This window comes from Eptesicus fuscus, chromosome 18, assembly GCF_027574615.1.
Source record: "Eptesicus fuscus isolate TK198812 chromosome 18, DD_ASM_mEF_20220401, whole genome shotgun sequence".
In the NCBI taxonomy this organism is placed as follows: Eukaryota; Metazoa; Chordata; class Mammalia; order Chiroptera; family Vespertilionidae; genus Eptesicus; species Eptesicus fuscus.
In genome coordinates this window covers 12,945,459-12,952,394 of record NC_072490.1, presented here as the reverse complement: position 1 = coordinate 12,952,394, position 6,936 = coordinate 12,945,459, and positions in this window count along the sequence as shown.

The window sequence follows — 6,936 nt, the reverse complement described above, 5'->3', positions numbered from 1 at the left end:
CATCCCCTGCATACTCATAAGCTTCCTGAAGGCCACACTTAGCCATTTCTTTATCTCAAGAAAAGTGGTCATTTGACAGGCACAGAACTCTGTAGAAAACTGGCTTGGGAGGGGAACTTTCTGGAGGGCTGAAATGGGGGGTAGAGACCACTTCCTCTTTCTATTGGGGATGTTTCCTTCTGTGTTTGAGAACTAGGACAAGGCAGCCACCCCTTGAGCTGCTTCCTGTTGTACCAGCTCCCACAGGCTGCCTCCAGCAGATTTTCAGATAAGACTTACTTCACCCACTGTGCCAAATGCTGGCAATCACAGTGGATATAAATGCCAGCTGAAAAGCCAAAAAACCAAAAGAAAAGGAAATAAGCAAGCAGTGTTTTTTCCCTTCATAGAAAACACTAGAAAGAAAGTCTCCTCTATTTGTAGGTCTAAGATGAATTTCACCCCCCTCCTTCTTAAAAAAAATCAATGCCTGTGTATGCATATGTGTGTGTTTGTGTGCAAGCATACTTTAGGATTAAATTTTACAAAGGAAAAAAAATTTTATTTGCTTAAATATACATCATTGAAAAATACACCCTGAATGTTTTTAAATTCCTAGATAAGGTAATATTTTGAATTGTCTTTTTATTTCAGGCTGAACCCACCACCATACTATAAATAATTCATTCCTAGGAAATATGTGATGATTGGAAGGGTAACAACCTATAAATCAATTTACCGTCACGGTAGCTTGAATTGACAACCAGTAAAATGCACAGGGAAAAAAAAGAGACTATCTTACAGGCTAGAAGAATATTTATTCTTCATCAATGTGTGTATTTATTTACTTACACATTTTAAAATACAGACTAGATAGGATTTTTAGAATACTTAGTGTCATTGTTTTAATCTGTTCTTTACCACTGAAAAGAAGAAAGATAAGGGTTTGCTGATTAGTGTATTGTTAGCTGGGTATGTATTTTTGGAGGATCTCATTTCCTTGTAATCAAATACTCTGAAGTTCAAATCCATTAACTTAAAAAAAAAACTGTGACTTACTTCTTAGATTTCCAGTGTTATACTCTGCGAACCTCCTTACTTCCTAAAGGAAAAGATATCTAATAATTGATTTTATAGATTAAGATATGCCAACACTCGGTCATAAAAGTCATCCAGTTTTTCTGCTTTGGCAGCCCTATATGAGGCAAAGTAGAAAAAAAATATGAAATTCCCTGGTATTTTTAGAAATGTGCTTTCTTTTGTAGCTGCAGGTGATTTCATATTTATAATAATTCAATCTACTGTTAGTCTAGAGTTAATTATAGTTTCTTACTGCTTTTACTAAAAGTAAGCCTAGAATTATGAACTGCAGGAAATTATGAACTACTATATTCTGCACCAACAAAAACATTATGTGGTTTTGTGTTTTTTTTCTTCACTTGGGAAAGAGTACAAAAGAGTTGCCCAGTGGGAAATTTCTTATAAGCAAAATGATTCAGTTATTTTACACCATATAAAATAAAAGAATTGTTTATTTGAAGGTGTTTGAGTAGATTCTAATGATCTTAAGCGTTTTGCTATTAGGAAACATAAAGTTAGAGTTGCCTTGGAATGTAAAAATGAAATAGGAAAGCAGAGCATCCTTTCTAAGCCTTCTTCAGTAAATCCCAGGGTTGTTTTGAGGAGTCAAGCTCATCTTGTATTTCACTTCACCCTTTGGTAAATGCGGAATAGCCAGGAAACCTACTAGAATTTTCACCATGATATATTTGGATACACTGGCTCCGGCCTAAGAAGTATATTGGCTATATGATCTCATGGTTTTGAAATGTGTTTTAAATAGCAGCACTATTATATTGAGTCTGACATTTGAGACTTTGTCCACGCTATCAGACCTGAGTATTAGATTAAACAATACTAATGAAAAACTGAGTGATATAGACAGCTCATTTGCATCATTTAGAGTAAATAAAATGTTTGGATTCAATGTTTGAAGTGAGGTGCATGGGGTAATGGGTCCAGGCTCTAGAATCAGACCGATCTGAGTTCAAATCTAAATTCTGCCACTTAGTAACTTTGTGACCTTGGAGTTATTGAAATTCTGTAGGCTATCTTTCAACTCTACTAGAGTTGTGAGGACTAAACAAAATCTGACATATAGTAAGGACCATATAAATGTTAGCAGAAATGTCTATTATTATTTGAGATAATCTTATAAGGTGTTTTGTAGAGAAGGGTTTCTTAATGTTTAAATGGTTTAAATGTACATATGAATTGCAGCATTTGTTAAAATGCTGATTGTAATTTAGGAGGACTGGGGGTTGGGCTTGAGAGTCTGCATCTCTGAAAGCTTCCAGGTGGGTTTTCATACTGCTGAGCTACAAACCAAAGTTATGCAGTAGAAAGAGCACAGGCTTTGGATTTACCCACCCATCGACTAGAATCCTGGCCCCAAATATGTTAGCAATGTGACTTCAGCAAGGTCAAGTTCCTCATCTCTAAGATAGACATAATATGATGTATTTCTAATTAAATCAATTTTTGTTAAATAAAATACAGTGTACTCAAACAGTACCTGATACATTGTTGGTGCTTACAAATCTAAGTTCCATTTTTCTAAAAGAAATGATTCACTGGTCCATCCAATATGGGAAACTCTGATAGTATCCTTTCCTGAAAAAGATGAAAATTCTAATTTTCTTTGAAAAGTTTTTACAGTTCTGTCATTAGGAAATCAACTTCAACATTGACTTAAAATTTTATTATAGCATGGCAAGCAAATAAATTCACACCAAATGTTGTGGGCACATATTGGGGAGATGCCCCAGGCAAGTGGTAGGCCTAAGTCAAAGAGGGTAGAATTTCTGCAAGTATAGATAATTGAGAAAAGAAATTAGCCCACGAAGCATTTTAGTTTACTACTATTATTTTTGCCTTCTTTTAGTATGGAAAATTTCAAACATGCAGTACACTAGAGAGATGGTATAATGAACCCCACGTACCCGTCACTCAGCTTCAGTAGTTAACAGCACATGGCCGATCTTATTTTAGTTTGATTTCCACTATCACCCTCCATCTCTGAATTATCTTAAAGCAAGTTCAAGACATGGTATCATTTCATTCTTAAATATTTCAATGCACATATTTAAAAAATAAAGACTTTTTCTTTAAAAATATAACTATAAACCAGTATACTAGTCATTTCAAACAAATATGCAACTGTTGAATTGATAGTATATATTTTAATTACCATCAACTTTTACTACAGGTAAAGAGGTATACATATAACATAGAATTCAAAATATCCCAATACTTAAGAACAAAGTAGATACACTTGTTCCCTAAACATTGCTGTTATCCAACAAAGCAGAACAATTATCTCATCTGCAGAACCAACATTCTCAGCATCCCTCCTCTCACTGCTCCTACTGGTTCCTAATTGGCCTGCCAAGTCTAGGTGTCAATTTCCTTTCCACATTGTCCTCTGTATCCTGAGCATTCCCTGCTTAATTCTCTCCAGCTGATAGAAGGAGACTGCTTTTAACTTTTGCCAGGAGCAGGTCACTCCTGGCAAGCTGATCAGAGTTCTAAACTCTCACAAAGAGCTTAGAGTTCCAGGATCTCGTAAAACATTAGAGTTGGAAGGAACTTCATAGTTGAGCCCCTGCATATGAACACAAAGGCAGGAATGTAAAATGATTTGTCCTGTCTCATGATTACCTAAAAACCTCTCAAAATAAGAACAAAGTATTTCACATCTAATCTGACCTTTCTATCATCATTAAATTTCAATCAAGGAGTTTTGTCTCTTATTTTACTATATTTGGTTAGTCTCTCTGACTACCTACTAAGGGTTAAAGTATTTTTTGTGTGTGTTTTGGACATTTTAAAATAAACATGTTTAGAGCACACACAAAAAAGTTATTAAAGAATATGAAAGGTGCCCCACCGGCATGGTTCGGATTTTGAGCGTGGACCGATGAACCAGGGGGTCGTGGTTTGATTCCCAGACAGGGCAAATGCCCAGGTTGTGGGCTCAATCCCCAGTGTGGGGCGTGCAGGAGGCAGCCTATCAATGATTCTCTCTCATCATTGATGTTTCTATCTCTCTCTCCTTCTCCCTCTCTGACATCAATAAAAATATGTTTTAAAAAATAAAACATACAGCCCTAACCAGTTTGGCTCAGTGGATAGAGCGTCGGCCTGCGAATTGAAGGGTCCCAGGTTTGAGTCCGGTCAAGGGCATGTACCTTGGTTGCGGGCACATCCCCAGTAGGGAGTGTGCGGGAGGCAGCTGATCGATGTTTCTCTCTCATCGGTGTTTCTAACTCTCTATCCGTCTCCCTTCTTCTCTGTAAAAAATCAATAAAATATATTTTTTTAAAAATAAATAAAACATACAAAACAATTGTATGTATTAACATACATTAGCAAAGAACGAAATTCACCTTTCAATAAAATTATATTTAAAAAAATAAAAGCCTTTCATATTCTTTTTAAAAATATATATTTTTATTGATTTCAGAGAGGAAAGGAGACAGAAATATCAATAATGAGAGAAAATCACTGATCAGCCGCCTCCTGTACACCCCCACTGGGGATCGAGCCCACAACCTGGGCATGTGCCCTGACCAGGAATCGAACCAGAACCTCCTGGTTCATAGGTCGACGCTCAACAAATGAGCCACGCCAGCCAGGTTGTTTTGCATGTTTTAAATGTTTATATGGATTACATATGATGTGTACATTTTGCAAATTGCTGTTTTTACCCAGTATTTTCAAGATTGAGCTATATAGATATATAGGTGGATCTTAGATCATTCATTTTAATTGCTGAATAGAATTCTACTGTATGAATTAACCACAGTTTATTTAATTCACTCTTCCTCAGAGGAACAGTTGGGTTGTTCTGTTGGACAACTTCTTTTATATTTATTACTAGGTACCCTATAATTTTTGCAAATAGGCTAAATGGAGTCTTTGACAATATACACTGAGTGGCCAGATTATTATGATCTCTAAACGCATAATAATCTGTCCACTCAGTGTATATCCTATATAATAAAAGGCTAATATGCAAATTGTCCCCTTGACCAGGAGTTCGACCAGCAGGCAGGCCAGCCAACCACCCATGTCTCCTCCCCCTGGCCAGGCTGGCCGGACCCCACCCATGCATGAATTCATGCACATTCATACACCGGGCCTCTAATATATATACATACACACACACACACACACACACACACACATACACACACACACACACACACTGAGTGGCCAGATTATTATGCGTTCAGAGGTCATAATAACCTGGCCACTCAGTGTATGTTGATTCATTTATAATTTATTATTGTTTGTTAATATAATAATAATCCTGGCATATTGGCATGCTATTAATGTTTATATATCAATCCTATGATCCTATTTTGCTGAACTATTTTATTTATTCCAATAGCTTATCTATAGAAAATTTGTAGATTTTCTTGTGAGGGAATGGTAATCAGATTATCTTAACTCATCATTTTTTAAAATATTTCTTACTGTATCAAAATTTAAAAATTTGTATTTATCAGAATTCTAGGGGAAAGGGTGACTGAAAGCGAGAGAAACAGGTGGCTTCGTAGGACTGTTCCTCTTGAGAGAATCAGCCAGTGCTGGGGGACTGCCCACCCAACACTCCATGTGTAGAGAGTGTAAGGATTTTTGAAAGAGGTGTGACCTGAGGAACGGATTGGGACCTCAGGAGATGGAAGATGGCTGCATAATCTGGGATGTGATCCTTTCCTCTGTGTCTTAAAATCTTTAAGACAGAAAAGATCACATGCTTGGTCTCATTGATATTTTTGCAGGAACCACTAAGGAGGTAGAGTTTTGTATCTAGACATGACACGGAGACAACAAGAATATAAACAAGCACCAGGAAGTGGAGTCTAAAATCCTGGGCAGGACTGGAGTTGCCCAGCCTCAGGAAGGAGAATTTGAGCCAAGTTTCTTAAACCTTTAAGGGTAAGAAAGTCCTGCAGTGATATTTGTGTTTTCATTGATTGCCATCCAATATGTGTGTTCCCTATGTGGAGTACACATGGTCAAAAGAGTATTTTTTCCCCCCAAAATTTCTCTTTATAAGTTTTCAGTTTGCTGAACCTTTGGCCTTCCTTGAAGTTAGAGTGTGATCTGAGGGGCATGAGAAAAAAATACCACCTTCAAATTATATCTGCAGTGGCTTATCATAAGGGCAAAATCCCTTCATTAGATTCATTTCTTTAGGGCCCTCTATACATATAATGAATTATGGTTTTATGTTTTCTGAAGAAATAATAAACTAATATTAGGTAACAAATTAATGTTGGTATAGATTAGTTTATCCATTTAACCTATCGCTCTCAAGGAGAAGGCAGTGGTGGATAGCTTGGAGTTTAGGGTCAAACTATCTGGGCTGAATCCTCACTCCTCCACTTACTATCTGTGTAATTTGGGACCACTACTTAACATTGATTTGTTGTTCCACTTATTTATGCATTTATTGGTTGATTCTTGTATGCACAAAGTTGGCATATTGGGACGATGCTCTAACCAACTGAGCTAAACCCCATTTTTTTTCAGGGAATAAGTTTTTCAGCAGGCCTTTTTGCTCTCTACCCATTATAACTCTTCCTATGGGCCACTTCAGAACAGCATGTTACATTCTCTTCTTTTGATATACACATACTGTGCACATTAAACATTCAGAAATATTCTTCCACAAAGAACACTGCTCTCATAATTTTCTTTAAATACATAGCCATTGTGATCTGTATTTAATTTTCCCATTTTTTGGTTAGGGTATGCATACAGAGATATTTCTTTGCCCTCTTGATTATAAGAAAACTACCAAGAGTGATGTCACGTGGCAACTGACATTCAGCTAGATTGACAGGGTTTACTGCAGCATATTACTTGACCTCTCTGAGCCTTAGT